This window comes from Macaca nemestrina, chromosome 4 (genome assembly GCF_043159975.1).
Source record: "Macaca nemestrina isolate mMacNem1 chromosome 4, mMacNem.hap1, whole genome shotgun sequence".
Classification (NCBI taxonomy): Eukaryota; Metazoa; Chordata; class Mammalia; order Primates; family Cercopithecidae; genus Macaca; species Macaca nemestrina.
The window spans coordinates 72,219,531-72,238,659 of NC_092128.1; the positions used below are offsets into that span (position 1 = coordinate 72,219,531).

The 19,129-nt window shown below is 39.8% G+C and overlaps 1 protein-coding gene and 1 long non-coding RNA gene across 8 annotated transcripts in view; one reads left to right on the forward strand and one right to left on the reverse strand.

Annotated features, from left to right (window-relative positions):
- LOC105475503 (cyclin dependent kinase 6) overlaps window positions 1-19,129 on the reverse strand; it is a 234,188-nt gene that overhangs the window by 42,488 nt on the left and 172,571 nt on the right. The gene's annotated exons all lie outside the window — the stretch shown is intronic.
- On the forward strand, window positions 11,296-17,935 carry LOC112425540 (uncharacterized). 2 transcript variants are annotated; one of them, XR_011622139.1, is made up of 3 exons: window positions 11,296-11,428; window positions 17,004-17,227; window positions 17,806-17,935. It is a non-coding gene; the product is annotated as an uncharacterized lncRNA (long non-coding RNA). The 2 variants fall into 2 exon arrangements; XR_003016664.2 differs by lacking the exon at window positions 11,296-11,428 and adding an exon at window positions 11,940-12,002.

A 19,129-nucleotide genomic window follows, 5' to 3' on the forward strand; every position in this document is an offset into this window, starting at 1 on the left:
ACTTCCAGGAAATTTTAAGAGGCATATCTTGAAAAAAAAAAGTCTCATGGTCAAATATGTTTGAGGAGCTATGACCTATATGTATATATCTTTGGAAATTCAAAATTTACATTAATAACGAGGGCTCTGATAAGTCCTGAGTCACAGAAACCTTTGTTTAACCCAGTGTTTCCCAAATTATTTAGTATTGACTGATCATTTCACAGTATGCCCATTATTATCTCATGAAACATTATTCCATGAAACAGCAGATTGAGAAATGCGTTTGTCAATTGTTAAAAAAATGAAGATTTTTATGGCAAGGACTGTGATAACGCCAACACTATCTATAAAGCCTCACTAATTTGAAGTTAAAAACACCAGTGAAGGGGGGACAGAAGGGCCTGATAGGTGACTGGATGTCCTGGTTTGTTTCTCTCATACAGGTGGTCAGGCCATCTTCACTTAGGGGGATCCTTGGGATTAATTGTTTCTTGAGTCCAAGGAGCCCGAATGCCCCAATTTCATGAATATTTTCATGTTTAAGGAAAGGATAACAATCATAGTTACAGTTAACATTTATTGCTTCCAATGAACGTGCTACAGTACCATTTTGAGCACTTTATATTATAAAATTCTCACAATAAACCATGAGACAGGCAGTTTTATTATCCATTTTCACAAAAAAGGAAACTGAGGCACAGGTGATTCCATCACTTGGCCAAGGCTATACAGCTAGTAAGTGGAAGAGCTAGGATTTAAACCCAGACAGTCTGGCTCCAACATCAACTCCTGTGCTCAACTACCTTTGGAATTACAGCATATGTTAGCAAACTTCCACATTACCAGTGTAATTCACACCACAAAGCAATTCACTGTACCTTCTAGTCGGGTTGAGCCTAGGTAAGTAGACTTCAGAGCTTAGGAACCATAAATAATACCCAGACCTTGTGCTAACACATCTTGAAAAGCTTCTCTAAGCTTTACAATTGTACCAGAAGTAAAATACAAATAGGACAGCATGTACCATTGCCAAAACAATCTCCCCTTTGTATAGTTTCTTCTTCTCACCAATTTGTTACTATATGCAATACTGACTTTAAGTAAACCAACAAGAAGCTACAAACAATACACCCACCCTCTTTTAATTACAGCACTATAACAAGGCCACTTTGTTAAAATGGTTCATCTCTCAAATATTTTTCTTACCAAAAATGATACACAAATACATACATACTCATGTTTCCCCCTAAAACTCTAATCCTTTTTGTATGTTGTGAGTGGAGTGCAGAGAATAAAGCTCCCACCGAGTGCTTTTGGCCTTCAGATTTGGTGCTCATTACTGTGTAGACATTCTCAGCCAGGGCGCGACAACAGCCATTCAGAACTGTGTTTTCTGCAATGTTTAGTGTTTATTCCACAACGTTTTTTTTTTTTTGGTTACTGTTATTTTACATGTTGGTATATTAATTTTCCATTGCTGTTGTGACAAATTATCACCAATGAAGTGGCTTAAAACAACACTCATGTATCATCTCACGGTTCCGCAGGTCAAAAGTCCACAGCTCAGCTGGTTCTCCGTTTAGAGTTGTACAAAGCTGACATCAAGGTGTCGGCAGAACTGTGTTCCATTCTGGAAGTTCTGGAGCTAAATCTGCTTCCAATCTCATACATGATTGTTGGCTGAATTCAGTCTGATGTGGCTGTAAGACTGAGGTCCCTGTCTCCTTGCCAGCTCACAGCTGGGGGCTGCCCACGGTTCCTAGAGGTTTCTCTCTGGTTCCTAATGTGGCCGCTACGTGTCAGAGCCAGCAAAGCATGTTTGATCCTTCTCATGCTTGGAGTCTCTCTTTCTCTCACATCTCTTTTGCTTCTAGCCTGAGAAAGTTCTCTCTTTTTTTCTTTTTCTTTTTTGGATGGAGTCTCACTCTGTCACCAGGCTGGAGTGCAATGTTGCAATCTTGGCTCACTGCAACCTCCATCTCCCAGGTTCAAGCGATTCTCCTGCCTCAGCCTCTGGAGTAACTGGGACTACAGGCACGCGCCACCACGCCCAGCTAATTTTTGTATTTGTAGTAGAGATGGGGTTTTACCATGTTGGCCAGGCTGGTCTCGAACTCCTGACTTCAGGTGATCCGCCTGCTTAGGCCTCCCAAAGTGCTGGGATTACAGGCGTGAGCCACGGTGCCAGGCCAGTTCTCTGTTTTTAAAGGGCTCATGTGATTAGGTTGGGCCCCCTCAGATAATCCAGAATAATCTCCCTATTGTAAGGTTCATAACCTTAATTTCATCTGCCAAATCCCTTCCGCTATGTAATGTAACAAATTCATAGTGTTTAGGGTGCAGATATATTAGGGGACCATTCTGGGTACCACTTCAGGTGAATATTTCTGTGCCAAGATGGCTAACAGTGGTGAATGATAATGCTAAATCTGCCCCAAAACAACAAACAACAACAACAACAACAACAACAACAAAAACCAAAAGAAGAATTTCACAGTTAGACATTACATTTTAAATTTTACCCATTTCCAGAAGTCTTTAAGGTCCAAGAAACAGGATGAAGATCAGAAGTGAGTTAGGGACTAGTAGCAGAAGGTCTCTGATACTATAAGGAGCATAATGAATTGCTCTCGACCAGCATTTGTGCAAGTGGTAGCTGGAAGAAACCACTGTCAGAAACAGGGTGACTTCAGGGGGCTTAAAGAGAATACAGGAATAACAGCAAATGTCTACTCCCAGGAATGCATTTCTATAACCTGAAATAATACTAAAAAAAATCTTTTTTTTTTTTTGACATGGAAGAACACTAGTGTCAGCTGTTAACTCTCTAGTGGTGGGATCTTAGGGAGGCCCTGGGATCTTGGAGAGAGGCAGGGGCATCCAGGGAGCTGGGGCACTCCAAGGAGGGGCTCTTTATCAACGGGTCTGGAAGCACATCAATATCTTAACAATGGGTAAGGGATGCAGTAACATTTACAACACTAAATATTGGAATTGTAATCCAATAACATGAATGAGAGTCAACACGCTCACTTATAGGGAGGAACACAATAGCAAAAATACTTTTGAATTTCAACATTTCATAATGTACTGATAGACTGTTATTTATTAAGCAATTCCACAAATACTGAACATTTTGATTCATTTCACTTTTTGTATGAATATAGGTCATCTTCAAGTAGAGAAATGCAGTATTAAGAAAATTGGGAAAAATGCCAGAAGTGATATCAGAACGAACACATCACCTACCTGAGAGTTTAACCCAATTTGCCTTTGTATCACTTTCTTAATTCTCCTAAAGTGTCACTTTTGTTCTTTGCTGCCTGCCTTAAGGGGACTGTAATTTAGCTACTTCATTTTATGTCTTTATAATTCTTTCTTATCTCATTCATCTCCCTTTCCATTTCATCTTTGGTTTTTCACTTTGAATAGCCTTTCATATATTTATTTTTTAGGTCTTTAGAGACCATTTCTTTCTAGTCAAAGGTAGGGTAAAATGAAGCATAATTTTAGTCATACTTAATTAGACTTTTAAATCTGATGGTACACTCTGCCTGAAGCTTTTCAGGGGGAATTTCTGAGGTCCAATTACAGGGCTAGTCTCATAATAAGAACTAATAATTCATAATGAAATTATTTGCTTTTAAACCTCATCCAGATGCTGTTGTAAAAAATATACTAACCCAACCGCATTCCTATAGGGTCATTAACATGGCCAGTACAAACAGGTGAGGTCTGCTGAAGTCATAGTTCTCAGAGCTTCTGTAAAGAGTTGGATGTTGGTTCTGTGACAGTATCACTACAGGGCAACCCTTTCATACCAGTCCTTTCATAGTATGGCATCCTGTTCTTGATGTATGGATTTTGATATCCTTTTCAGTTAGCTCAAGTAAATGCCCAATGTGTATTTACCAAGTATACAAATAGAAACTGAATCCTTGCATCACTAAACTTTGTGTTCCCTTCACTTATTAAGACAACTTAGCAGAAAATAAAGTTCTTGGGTTATAGACTCTGCCCCTAACAAAGCTGTAGAATTTTCTCTATTCTCCTCTGGCTTCGGTTCAACAAGAGAGAAGTCTGAGGCCAGCTTGATTTTCTTTCCTTTTTGTATAGCTTTAAAACAAATGTATTTGATCCTTGTAGGCTCTTTTCTTTCTCCCTGAAATGCAAACATTTTTCCAAAGGTACTCCATGTCAAATCTTTGGAGTGAATTCCATGGGTTGTCTCCCCTTTCGCCTTGTAGCACAACACTGATATTCTTCAATCTACCATCTATCTGATAAGCAAATTCCTTTGTTCTGGTCTCAGTCACTGGTTCCACTGTAGGCCCACATCACAAGCAGTCCTAAGAATGCATCTCAGGGCTCCTGTTTGAAATCCTGACACAGAAGAACGTGCTCTTTATCTGAGGATCCTGCAGGGCAGACGTGAAACCTGGAACTACTGTAACCTCTTTGCCATGAGTGAAAACAGTCTTTGAAGATGCCAAGACATAGAAAAGGGAATCTTAGAGAAACGGAGCTGCAGGTTCTGGATTAAGCCAACTCTGATGCTCACCTATCTCTGGAATCACCATTTATGTGAGTCAACAAGTTTTTTATTCTTTAGTGGATCCAGAATGAGTTTTCTGTATTCATTGAGAAACCTGAGCATCTCATCTACTAATGTCTCTTTTTAACAATTTTCCCCCAAATATTGCAAGATCTTTTAATCTGTGTACTTAAGTTTTTCCTCAGTTTAGGAACATGTTTCTTTAATTATGGCTTTTATTACTGCATTTTAAGACCATCAATTTCCTTTCTCTTTTCTTTTTTAGAGACAGGGTCTCACCATGTTGTCCAGGGTGGTTTCAAACTCCTGGGTTTAAGCAATCCCCCTGCCTTGACCTCCCAAAATGCTGGGATCACAGGTATGAGCCACCACAGCTGGCCTCAAGATCATCAATTTCTTAGGCCAGATTTCTATTCTTTATCCTTCATGTTTGTCACTTTCTCACCATTTTATGAACCTTTTGCTCTTTTTTCTCAGTATTTTGTGACAACTTTCAATATCATCCTTTATGTCAATTGGTTCCATTTCCTACAGCATTAATTCTATGTTTTACTGCTTCCTATGAGATTTTAACTGTGCTATATACTCAGTTTCCTTACAATTCCACTTATCATTCGTCTCTCTTTCCATCTCAGATTGCTTTTTTCACATTTTAGAGTGTTCAATTCTTGTGGCTTTTTTTTTTTTTCTGTTTTAGAGAGTATGTTTTCTAGCATTCTTCTGAGTCTACTGACTTTTAGAAATTTTCTTCTGATTTAGCTAATCATTTTCAGAATTTTTACTTTGGTTTTTTGAGTCTTTTGGATAATGTTACTTTACCCTATCTAGTGGTATTTTTTCAAAAGTTACAATAATTTTTTTCTTTTAGATAGTTGTTTTTTTCATTTTCTAAGGGGAGCAATCTAACCAGAAAATTTGTAGTCAATGCAATGTAGACATTACTTTGAACTTATTCTGTAAATATTTAATGGTCTCTTAGTAGCTTAGATGTTAATATCTAGCATGTTTCATCTAATATTATTCTTATGTCTCTGTCCCCACTTACTAAATATCCCATTCTTCTCACCTCCAAACCCCTAGTTCCTTTTTGCATGTATTGCTTTCTGGTATTTGAAGCCTCCTACCCGACACAGCAGAAGATGTAATACTGTGGAGTAGGTAAGACAACAGCACTCTGGAGTTCTCAACAGGAAGGGTAGTGGGAAGAGCTGGCCATTTTCTGAACTGAAGTCAACCTTGTGTTTCTGAAACAAGGGGAGTTGAGGGAGGGGAATAAAGATCTACCTATTTCCAGGTGCACATAACAAACCTGTATCACCAAATGTGTGTGTGTGTGTGTGTGTGTGTGTGTGTTATATATATCCATATATATATATATATATGTGGTGACAAACCTGTGTCACCAAATGTGTGTGTGTGTGTGTGTGTGTGTGTGTATATATATATATAATTTTTCTTTTTTTCTGAGACAGAAAAAAGTCTGTCAGAAAAAATCCCAGGCTGGATTGCAATGGCGCAATCATGGCTCACTGCAGCCTCAATCTCCCAGGTTCAAGCAATTCTCCCACCTCAGCCTCCTACAGGCATGTGCCACCATGCCTGGATCTTTTTTTATCTTTTTTTTTTTGTAGAGACAGGGGCTCCCTATGTTGCCTAGTCTGGTCTCAAACTCCTGGACTCAAGCAATCTGTCCACCTTGGTCTCCCAAAGTGCTGGGATTATAGGTGTGAGCCATTGCACCTGGCCACCAAATGGATTTTTCAATCCAGTTCTGGCTGAATAAAAATTCTTCCTATAATTTTGATAATTATTTCACTGCCAGTCTTAGTTTTTTAAATGCTGGATGTTTTGGGGGGCCAGTAGGTATCATTTTAAACTAAAAGCTCCTAATATTTTAAATAAATTTTTATTGAGGGTTTACAGAGGTAAATGCAAAAATAAGCTGTTAATATGCAATCTGTAAAAAAGGTATTAGGTTAGAGAAAAAAATGAAACATGTCTAAGTACTAAGTTCAGTGCTGTTTTTAATCAGGGCTGTATGCCACCTAACAGAGTGCCTTTGAAAAAAGTTTACTGCATGCTGATGCCTAGAGAATTCAATATGGCTCTGATAAGCAAAACAGATAAAGCAATTGGCTTCCAAATTACTTCTGAATATTGAAATATTAGCATGTCAAATTATTACAAATTAAATGGTTGGGCAACACAGTGCAAACACATTTGGCAGGCTCTTGTTGCCCGACTTTAAAAGTATTGGATCTCCTCCCAAGTTTTAGACTGGGAATGTCCAGCAAACTCTGTGCCAGTGATAAGAGAAGAGTTGGTAGTATCCAGCTCAGTTCATGGTAAAATCTAATCTCCGCTAGAAATCTGCCATCTTGAATTGTCCCTTGCAATGTTTCAATTAGCAAGTAAGTACAATCCATATGTCTACAGTTGTCTCTGTCACACCTTTCTTTCTCCTGTTATAAAAGTGCATGTATGTGCATGTGCACATATGCACATGCTCCTAAGCAGCCAACAACTCTTAAACAATCCTATCTATGAATAAATTCTAATACCTGTAAATTTAATTTGGCAAGCAAAACTGGAGCAATAAATTGCAAACCCAATACTATCATGTATTTCCAGAGAAGGTTAATGAGAAAGACCATGCTGAATGCTCTATATTTCCTATGGTTAAAGTGGGAGGCAGAGAAGGACAAAGGGAGAGAGGGAAAGAGAAGGAAGAGAAGGAGAAGAAGAGGAGTGTGGAGGGAGGGAAGAAGAGAAAGAAGATAAATGGAAGGAATAAAAGAAGCTAGGTAATATCTTTTATTTCTATAGGAATATACCCAAACCAAGTGTTAAACCAAGTGCTGGGTCTTATCAGACACCAACTCCTTCAGCCACCACAGGAACACCAGATGGGAGGTAGACCCTCAGTACAAAACAATAGAGCAAGGGTATCAGACAGCCACAGACCACTCCACAGCAAGGGCCCATATGGAGTTACCTGGATTGTCACTACCACCTATCATTTCAGTACAAGATCTAGTAGAATCTTTTGATACATCTTACTATTTTTTGTAATTTAGCACCTCGGTGGTGTTTGGTGAGCAATTATGTAGGCATACAATAAAATCCCAGCAATCTACATTTACCTGAAATTATTTACTATATTTATTGTCTAGTAAATTTGCATAAACACTATAAAACAAATGTAAATGTTACACCACGCTTTAAAGGAGTTACCAAGGCCAGACTCAACCCAGATTGGAGGTCCAAGCCCCAGCTAGAATAATTTTGTGCAGATGTGGTTCTTTTTATTTTGTAGGATTATGAAGTACCTCCTGCTCATGAGAAAAATGAGATGGTAAGTTTGCCACTGACTAAAGATTAGACTGGTAAGAGCTGACTTTCCATCCAGGACACAAAAGGATTCTCTAACTTTCCTTTAGAGTTGGTCATAAAACTTTCATTCCAGAGGTGCCCATCCTACACCTGAAGGAAAGGAGCATTCTTATCTCTGAAGACCCGGGGACACAGAATGCTTCTGAACAAGCAGGCCTTGCCAGGTTTCCTCCAGTTTATAACCATTAGATCATGCCCTTGGTCTTCTGGTCATACTTCTGCATGACTGTCCATAAAAATGCACAGTTGTCTCTGTTTCTTTGGGTCTTCATTTCTGAAGGCCCCCATGTCACATCAAACATATTAAATAAATTTGTGTGTTTTTCTCTTAAAAAAAAAAAGAACTGGCTTTCAACGTATAAAATAGCGACTGTCTCTGTGTTTTATAATCAAGAGTGGATGGCTTCTTGCCTCAAGCTGATATTTTCATCTGACTCAGTGGTTGAAAGATGTGACCAGGTAGACCTGAGACTTTATGACCAGGTAGACTTGAAACTACTAGTTTGATTATTTTCCTATTGTAAGTGGCTGATGGAAAAGCTTCTAGAGTTATTCCAAGGAGGAGACCTAGAAGGTATCCAAAGTAATGATGCATGAGCGCTGGTGACTAAGAAAGAAAAATGACATGAAGGACCCAAATTCTGCCTGCAAGGAATATCAGAACTCAACATACAATAATATACTTCAAGCCTAGGCACTTATGAAATTCTGTAGAATAATCTTTGAACTGCCCATGCACTGGAAAAAAACTGGTCTGAAAAACTGCTTGGGACGTGATCAGAGATAATTTTTTTTTTAAACTGACAAAATGAGGTTGATTCTTTCCCTATCGCTACCCAACTGATAAAAAGGAAACCCACAGTGAATTTTACAGTTGAAAGATGTCTCTTATGCATCAAATCAAGCTTAACAAAAATTTTATAAAATTACCATATTCACTTATGTTTTCCACTTATTTTTGGCACAGTCTCACTCTGTTGCCCAGCCTGGAGTGTAGTCGTGCAATCATAGCTCACTGCAGCCTTCATCTCCCAGGCTCAAGTGATCCTCCTGCCTCAGCCTCTGAGTAGTTGGGAGTACAGAAGCACATCACTATGCCCAGCTGATCTTTCTTTTAAAAATTTTTCATAGAGACAGGGTCTCACCATGTTGCCCAGACTGGTCTCGAACTCCTGAGCTCAAGTGATTCTCCTGTTTTGGAGAATCCAAAGTGCTGGGATTACAGATGTAAGGTACCATGTCCAACCTCCACTTGATATTATTTTAATGTAGTGGTAGAAGAGGTAGCAAGGCTTACATAAGAGTTCTTGTCTTGCTTTACTCTTGACAACCTTTCTTCATCTTTGAGAATCTCAATCCTACCTCCCACCTCAAGCTAAAAACAGAGTTTAGTTGAAACTTTTTGAAGGGTAATTTGGTTTAGCTAGCAGAATTTAAAAAATTTGCATGTCATTTGACCCTGTAATTTCACTTCTGGAATTTACTGTACAGAAATACCTGGATGAATGCTCCATAAAATAAGCACAAAGATTTTACTGCAACACTGTTTGCAGTAAATATTGTTTGTATTTTTTTGACAAAAAAATACCCTAAATGTCTATCAAGAGGAAATTAAAGTATGAAATAAATGAACTGACAGTTATTAATCTGTTCAAAAATGAGTTAAATCTCTAGGTACTGACACATTACAATAAAATAAAGCGAATAAGTAATGTACAGAAGAGTATCGGGTAAGTTCATTTCTGTGAGAGAAATTTACAGATGTACATGTGTACCTATGTATTTTATGCATTTATAAATGCTCTCTCTCTTGAATTTGTAACAAGGAAGATCTGGAAGTATATCGAGGGGAATATCTTTGGGAGTTTTGGAAGGGAGTGCAGGAAAGACAATGTTCACCTTTTATACTTCTGTATTAACATTAGGTGGTGTTTTTACAACCAGACTATGTCATTTTCCTTTTTCATTTAATTTTTTTTTCAATTAAATAAAACTAACAGGCATGGAAATCTCCTACTTTGATCCTTTCCACAGCAATTTTTGTTTCTTTAAGTGGCATGTGGAGTGAAAGATCACAGAGATAATGAGGCTCCCCAGGTGCAAGCATTTTTTAAAGTAAGGACATATTAGGGATGATCCACCAGTGTCGATAAACACTTTATACTTGCAAGTTGGAGCTCAAGCCCCATTAAGTCAGGGGAAGGCCAGGCAGCTGCATTAGTCTCAGCTTGGCTGGTTTGACATGCAAGGGCTCCAACATCTATAGCCCCTACACAAACCAGAAAAGAAGACAATGTGGGACACAGAAGAATGAGACTTCAATGAGAAGGGCACTGACTTATTTTCTCCCCTCTTCCCAGTAAATGGCAAGTCGTCTCTGTTTCTTCTTTAATTTATCCTTTTTTTTGATGACTTAGACCTGCATCATCCAGTCAGTACATGTGGCTACTGAGCACTTGAACTGTACTGAAAAAAAAAAAAAAAGTCTGAACTGAGATGTGCTATAAGTGTAAAACACACATTGGAGTTTGAACAGTTTAGTAAAAAGAAAGAATGTAAAAATATCTCATTCATCCATATATTTATAATCATTACATGTTGAAATGATAATATTTTGGATGTACCGTGGTAAATAAAATATATTATTAAAAGTAATTCGACTTGTTTCTTTTTACCTGTTAAAATGTGGCTACCAGAAAACTCAAAAATACATTTGTGGCTCATATTACATTTCTCCCAGATGAGCTGGTTTACACTTTTATAGATATTCCACATGGCAATGCAAATGTTCAGAAAAAGGAACAGCAGGGTAGAGAAGTAGGCATGACACACACACACACAGACACAGATACAGACACACACACACACACACACACACACACACACACACACACTTCTGAATTCATAATAAGGAAGAAGTGGAAGTATATCCAGGGGGATATCTTTGGGAGTTTGGAGGGGAGTACAGGAAAGACAATATTCACGTTTTATACTTCCATATTAACATTAGCCATATTAGACATAGTAAGAGTTTCAGAAATGACCAAGATATGGTTTTCTCTGGAAGCAAAGAATACCAGAGTTGCCGTGAATCTTGGGCATCATGCATTCCAGTGTTTTACAGCCCTTTTAAATCTCGGAAGCCCAACAGAGAAAAAAGATGAAAGCAAGATACTCTGATTAAAGCTGAGTGTGCGAACAAGAAGGGCTGAGAACTCTCTGGACTATGCATAGGAGGGGGATCTAAGAACTCTGAAGCACAGTTTGAATTCCATGGATGTGGTATTCCAGCCTCTCCATTTTACAGGTAAAGACACTAAGCTCCAGAGGTTGATGGTTTGCCTTCAGTGGCAAAGCTGGTAGGAGCAGGGCTGGAACCCATTCTCAGATGTCTGATTCCTAAGAAACACCGTGCTCTGCATTACATCATTGCTGCAGCTACAGTGGACAACCTGTGTGCATGGAAAGGCAGTGGCTCAGGAAAGTGCTCTGACACAGGTACAGACACAACGCTATGGGGCTACTGGGGTGGGACACAGTGCTTCAGGCCTCTTCGTTAAAGAAGCAGCTTCTAGATTTACCTTTGAAAGATGACAGAGGCAGCTGAGCACCCAGGACAAGAGAAGAGCAAGGGTTCTAAGGAGAAAAACCTTGAGGCATGTTTTAGGGCCAAAAGGTCGGTTTCTTTCACTAATAGTTACATCTTGGAGAATAATATATGCTATGGCCAGAATAGAGTTGAAGACTTCTTTCAAAAGGTCTTGAGAGCCAAGGATCCTACACCAGTCTTAGCAAGGTTTTGAAAAGGGTGATAATAAGAATATTAATTTATCACAAATACACAAAGAGGCAGGAAACATGGAGACATACTGACAGGTTACTGGGTGACTGTTAAAGGCAGCCTCAATTAGTGAGATGCAGGTCATGATGGAAATGGGCCAGATTGGAGGGGCCCCATGGAAACAGAATCCACAGGACTTGGATACAGAAGGATGAAGATGATTCCAGGGTGACTCTGAGAACCCAGCTGGGGGGCTGTGGGATGAGGGTTACATTAACAGAAAAAGGGAAGGTAAGAGAAGCTGGTTTGATGGGTTCAGTGAAGAAAGGGTATCTGTGAGGTGGTTGGTGGAAGAGTCAGTCCATTAAGAAACTGCGATTTGGCCCTGGAGCCCATCTGAGGGTCATCTGCATCTTATCTAGATAGAACTCTTCATAAACACCTAGGTTTGGGAGAAGGGAGATGAAGAGCCAGGAAAGGGGATATGGGCAGAGGCACCCAGAAGTGTTCTTTTCACGAACACTGAGGACAGGGAGGCTTTCATGGAGTGAGTGGCCACAAGATTCAAATGCTGCAGACATCATGTGAGATGAGAATGGAGAGGAGGCCCCTGGATGCAATGATGAGGAGGTCACCATCAACCTCTAATATAGCAAGTGTCGGGAGGACTCTGAAGTCAAATAACCCTGGTTCAAAGTCTCTTCTTGGGTCTCAGTTTTCTTACCTGTAAAATGGGGATGACAACAGTACTCCTTATAAAGTTATTCTGAGATTAAAATGAAATGGTGTATTTTAAAGCACCAAATATAGCTGACCCTCGAACAACATGGGGGTTAAGGGTGCTGATGCCCTGTGCAGTCAAAAGTCCATGTATAACTTTTGACTCCCCTAAGACTTAACTACTAATAGTCTACTATTGACTGGAAATCTTACCAATAGCGAACAGCAGATTAACACATATTTGGTATGTTATATGTATTATACCCTGTATTCTTATAATAAAGTAAGCCAGAGAAAAGAAATGCCATTAAGAAAATCATGAGAATGAGAAAATATATTTACTATTCATTAAGTGGAAGTGGACCATCATAAGGTCTTCATCTTCCTCATCTTCACATTGAATAGGCTGAGGGTAAAGGGGAAGAAGAGGGGTTGGTCTTGTTGTCTTGCTGGTGGCAGAGGTAGAAGAGGTGGAGGTGGTGGAAAGGGAGATAAGAGAGGCAAGCACACTTGGTGTAACTTTTACTGAAAATAATCGGTATATAAGCGGACCTGTGCAGTTCAAACCTATGTTTTTCAAGGGTCAACTGTACAGAGCTTGGCTCACAGTAAGTGTGCAATAAATGTTATCTATTACTTTTATGATTCGAAGGGATGAAGAAATGAGCAAGTGAAGAAGTGGAGGCTACATGTAAAGACACCAGTCTTTAAAGCAGTTTGGGCATGAAGGGAAGGAGAAAGACTGGGGGAATACAAAGGGGAATGAGAATCTTTTCCAGAATGGAGAGACAAGGGCATGATTTGACCCTTACGAGGCAAGTCAGAAAGGGATGATGGATGAAGTGAGAACCTAAAAGCAGGGTAGGAACAAGAGCAAGGGTTGAGGAAGATCTGCCTTGCAAGCAGGGAGAATGCATCCTTCCAGAAACCAGAGGGAAGGAAGGAGAAGTTGAAGATAAAGAGAGATTTTTGAACTGGAAGAGAAAAGGAGCTCACTTTGAGGGCTTCACTCATCTTAATTAGCTGGAGATGGGGCTGAATGTTGGGTTGGGAGTGTGGAAGTCGGTTGGGGCTTAAGGATTGTGGGGGTGGGAAGAGAAGGGAATCCTAGCATGGAAGTGGGTCTCAGACCAAAGGAGGGGAGCTGGAGGGGAGGAAACATGCCCATCAAAAGCCTAGATGCAAGTGCTAAATGAGCATGTGTGCTCTAGTTGCTCTTATTTCTGTCTCTAAGTAGAGTTTACTTTTCAGTGGTGGAACATTTAGATGATGAAGTCCCTAATGTACAGTGTTGTGAGAAGGGAGAAGAAAACACTAATTCTCACAGGGGTCACTAAATGCTTGCGTATAGGCTGGGGGACAGGGAGAGTGCAAGCTGAGTGATGCAGCTGCTGAGTCAATCAAGATCTTCAAACTGCTCTGTCTCCATGTATGTGCAAAACACTTTCATTAGTAACATTTACTCTAACTCTGTAGTTACTCTTTGCTTAAAAATCATGGGTCCTGAAAATCCCCAGGTCATGCCATTAGGACTGGGGAGACAGGAGTGTAAGAGGATTGCAAAGAGAAGTTGAGAAGCTTTGGCAGAATTGTGCCCCCAAGAAGTAGAGAGCTAAAAACACTGCAATTCCCTTCTTGAAGGGATAGAGCACCTACATAAAAAGGCCTGGTTTTAGTTACCTCAAAGAAGATTGTGAGTAAAAATTTGGGGAAGAGAGGAACTTCTGCCTATGCGACAAGGATTCCGAAAGTCAGATTTGAAAAGAGTAACAGAAGTAGACAGTCAGAGAGGGGAGGTATTGGCTGCTAAGAACAGGGATGGGAACACGGGAGGAAGTAATAAACCAGTAGTTGTTAGTAAGAGCAAAGCAATGGCTTGGGAAGTAAGAGGGAAGAATGGTAGAGTGGCAAACGATATGTGATAGAATGGTTAGAAGAAGACTAAGCCAATAAAATCTGGTTTGTGGTAAAGACCACAGAACAGGCCGACCTAGGATGTGAGAATGGAGGGGCCCTGGAGTGGGAAGGTGGAGGACCAAGAGATGCCCCCACAGGAAAAGGCCAGGTCTGGTGGTGGCTTCTCAATATATGTCATGAAAACAATTATATTTTTCAAATTCATGTTAAAATACACATTACGAATTAAAAAAATCAGGCCAGGCACGGTGGCTCATGCCTGTAATCCTAGTACTTTTGGGAGGCCAAGGCGGGCGGACTGCCTGAGCTCAGGAGCTCGAGACCAGCCTGGGAAACAACAGTGAAACCCTGTCTCTACTAAAATACAAAGAATTAGCCAGGCGTGGTGGCATGTGCCTGTATTCCCAGCTACTCAGGAGGCTGAGGCAGGAGAATTGCTTGAACCCAGGAGGCGGAGGTTGCAGTGAGCTGAGATTGTGCCACTGCACTCCAGCCTGGGCAAGAGAGAGCGAGACTCTGTCTCCAAAACAAACAAACAAACAAACAAACAAACAAACAAACAGAATTTAAAAAATCAATATTAATAGCATTACAAAAGTATGAATTTGCTCTTACTTAGAACTACCTTGTTTGCATTACTCAACCAAAATTGGACCTTTTCCTGGGTACCATCTTGGATATTTCCTCACTCATAAAAATGCTTTTTAAAGAGATCTTCCCATTTGGCTGGTTCTTTAAAGGAAGGAAAAAAAAAAAAAAAAAGAGAGAGAGAGAGAGAGATTCTAGGAAAATATCCAACAAGAGGTAAGAAATCTGAAAGTCTAGAGGGCCCTGGTTTCCATGCACATGTTTTGACCTAACCTGAAATGATGGGTTTCTTCTCACAGGCTAGGGCGTGCCTTCTGGCGCCTTGGTGTTCAGTTCAGCTTGTGAAGGACCTCATTTCCTGGATGTCACTGGAGGGGTGCTCAACTATGGGGAGGCACCAACACAGTAACCAATGGGAAAATTGGCAAGGCAGTCAGTGACATTTTAAAGACATTTGCTCACTGACCACTGACCCACAAAGGACAGTTTCACTGTCAGTTTCTCAGCTACTGGTGTTTAATTCACAGAAATCAATGACGACAACTCTAGAGAGGCCACCAGACAAGAGGCAATATATGACCAATCATGAAGCCTTGTTTGTCTCCTTCTAACAGTGACTCTATTTGTCATATTCTTCCTGGTGGCATTTGGCATTTCTTAGCTAGGGATTGGCAGAGCTGGCAACTCAGAACTTCTAAGAATTACTATCTGCTTGCCACAATCTTTTATTCAAAGAATCATGTTTTATTTTCTTTTTTCTTTCTTTCTTTTTTTTTTTTTTTTTGAGACTGAGTCTCACTCTTTTGCCCAGGCTGGAGTGCAGTGGCACGATCTCAGCTCACTGCAACCTCCACCTCCCCGGTTCAAGTGATTCTCCTCCCTCAACCTCCCAAGTAGGTGGGACGATAGGCGCATGCCACCACGCTCAGCTAATTTTTTTGTATTTTTAATAGAGATGGGATTTCACCATGTTAGCTAGGATGGTCTCGATCTCCTGACCTCGTGATTCACCCGCCTCGGCCTCCCAAAGTGCTGGGATTACAGGTGTGAGCCACCAAGCCTGGCTGCAGGTTTTATTTTCTAAATGTGCATTTTATGTGACTTTGCTGTAACCTGGAAAACCCCATAACTTTCAAACTACAGACAATAGTTCTAACTAGGATCACAAGGCAATCAATAGACACCTGGGGAGTGAACACTGTGAATTTATTTTGCTGTAGAGTTAAAAATAAATCTATCACAATCATCTGATCATCCATCCATCCATCCATCCATCCATCCATCCATCCATCCAATCTCATCCTTTAAGCTGACTAGTTGGCCACTAACCGAATTTATAACAATTTTTTTTAAGTATTAAAATACAGTTCAATGTGGAGTAAGGATGGGTTACTATAGATGAAAAATTAAAGGAGAAAGATAAAAAATGTAGCTCTTACCCATTTTGTAGAATGCTTCTGTGGGCCAGTGTGGGCAGTTACTAAACCCAGGTGACAGTGACAGATGATATTTAAACTCTCTGGCTCTTTGTCAACCATTTGCCCTATGACTCTCTTTACTGAGTTTATATTTCCTAGGTATTTCATTTTTGAATAAAAGACATGCACCTCTTAATAATATGACAGAGAATTGGCCAACCTTTCTAATACAGGAGAGATTCTAAATCAAAGCTATTAAATAAATGTGTGATTTGCTTCTTGACCACTCTAAAATATCATTGCTGCTATATCATAGTAATACACAAAACATTCCAGAAAAAAATATGGCCTCGTAGGTCAAACAACCGCAATGGCAGAAACCCAGCAGAGTAGAAAAATCAAAGGCGATGGAGTCAGGCAGACACGAGGTTTTGGCTCTGTCGTTTAATTGTTGTATGCCCACGGGCAAGTTATTCACCCTCCTTGTGGAAGGCTTATAGTTCATTATCTGTAAGCTCTGGAGAAAAGTCTTCAGAATAGGGGTTTAAGCAGATAATGCACATGAAGGTGCCCCCAACCCCCAACTGCCAAGGCATGGGCCTGTCACATGACAAATGGTAACTCCCTTTGCTTGTTTTCTTCTCCCTAGGTTATGGAGGATGGTGAGCCTGGCTGACGCATACATGATTATTCCTCAAAGATTTTAAATAAACAACTAGGATGTGACCTCTAAAGAAGGTTAATCCTGACTTCTGGCCTTCCACTGAGAAATCTTTCCTCTTCAAAAACAGACTTGTCATTATACCCACCCACAGTACTCTACACTTCTTCACAACATTTATCCCAGCTCTGGTTAATTAACTAATGGTGCAGGTAGTGAATCTTTTCTCTATTAGGATTTAAGTCACCCCTCTAGGAGTGGGCCTGGCATACAGTAGTCACTCCATAAGTTATCTGTAGACTGAATGGAACACTTGTTATAGGATTTCCAACATGTGACATATTACTGTTGGTGACATGTGAGATGATTTAGGGGATAAACATGCATGAATTTCCTTAATAATTATAATGGTTATATATTTATTCTAATGTGTATTGGACAAATAAATAACTGGTCAAATCTCTGATTTTTCTATACAGCCATGACCCTCATAATAACGTTTTGATCAACAATGAATGAACCACATAAGTGAGGGTGGTCCTAAAAGATTATAATGAAGCTGAATGATTCCTATTTCCTAGTGACATCATAGCCATCTTAACGTTATCGTAGTGCAGCGCATTACTCACCTCACATGTTTGTGGTGATGCTGGTATAAACAAACCTATTGCGCTGCCAGTCATATTAAAGTATAGCACATATACTTATAAACAGTACATAATATTTGCTAGTACAAGACTATGTTACTGGTTTATGTATTTACTATATTATACTTTTATCATTATTTTAGAGTGTACTACTACTTATAAAAAGAGAGTTAACTGTACAACAGTCTCAGCCAGGCCCTTCACGAGGTATCCTAGAAGAAGGCATTGTTATCATAGGGGATGACAGTTCCATGCATGTTATTGCCCCTGAAGACCTCCCAGTGGGACAAGAAGTGGAGGGGCAAGATAGTGATACTGATCATCCTGATTCTGTGTAGGTCTGGGCTAATCCGTGTGTTTCTCAGTTTTTAACAAAAAAGTTTAAAAAGTAAAAAATAAAAAATTTAAAAATAAAAAAGCTCATAGAATGATATAAAGAAAATATTTTGTATAGATGTATAATGTGTTTGTGTTTCTTTATTTTTTGTTTATTTATTTTTTTAGACACAGGGTTACCTAGGCTAGGGTGTAGTGGCATGATCCTAGCTCACTGTAATCTTGAACTCCTGGGCTCCAGTGGTCCTCCCACCTCAGCCTCCTGAGTAGCTAGTACTACAGATGTATGCTACCATGCTCAGCTAATTATTTATTTATTTTGTAGAGATGGGGGTCTCACTATGCTGCCCTGGTTGGTCTTGAACTTCTAAACTCAAGTGATCCTCCTGCCTTGGTTTCCCAAAGGGTTGGGTTACAGTGAGCCATTGCATCTGGCTTGCTTGTGTTTTAAGATGTGTGTTATTACAAAAGAATCAAAAAGTTAAAAAATTTAATTTTTTTTTTTTTTTTGAGACAGGGTCTCCTTCTGTTGCCCAGGCTGGAGTGCAGTGGTGTGATTTTGGCTCACTGCAACCTCTGCTTCTTTCGGGCTTAAGCGATCCTCCCAACTCAGTCTTCCAAGTAACTGGAACTACAGGCACGCACCACCATGTCCAGTTAATTTTTGTCTTTTTTGTAAAGACAGGGTTTCGCCATGTTACCCAGGCTGGTCTCGAACTTCTGAGCTCACGCAATCCATCTGCTTCAGCCTCCCAAAGTGCTGGGATTACAGGTGTGAGCTACTGCAGCCGGCCAAAAAATTTAAAAAGTTTATAAAGTAAAAATGTTACAGTAAGCCAAGGTTAAGTTATTATTGAAGAAAGAAAAATATTTTTAGATAAATGTAGTGTAGCCTAAGTGTACAGTGTTTATAAAGTCTACAGTAGTGTACAGTAACGTCCTAGGCCTTCAACTCACTCACCACTCACCCAGAGCAACTTCCAGTCCTGCAAGCCTTATTCATGATAAGCATTCTATATAGGTATATCATTTTTTATCTTTTATACCATATTTCTGCTGTATCTTTTCTATGTTTAGATACACAAATACTTACCATTGTGTTACAATGGCCTACGGCAGTCCGTACAATAA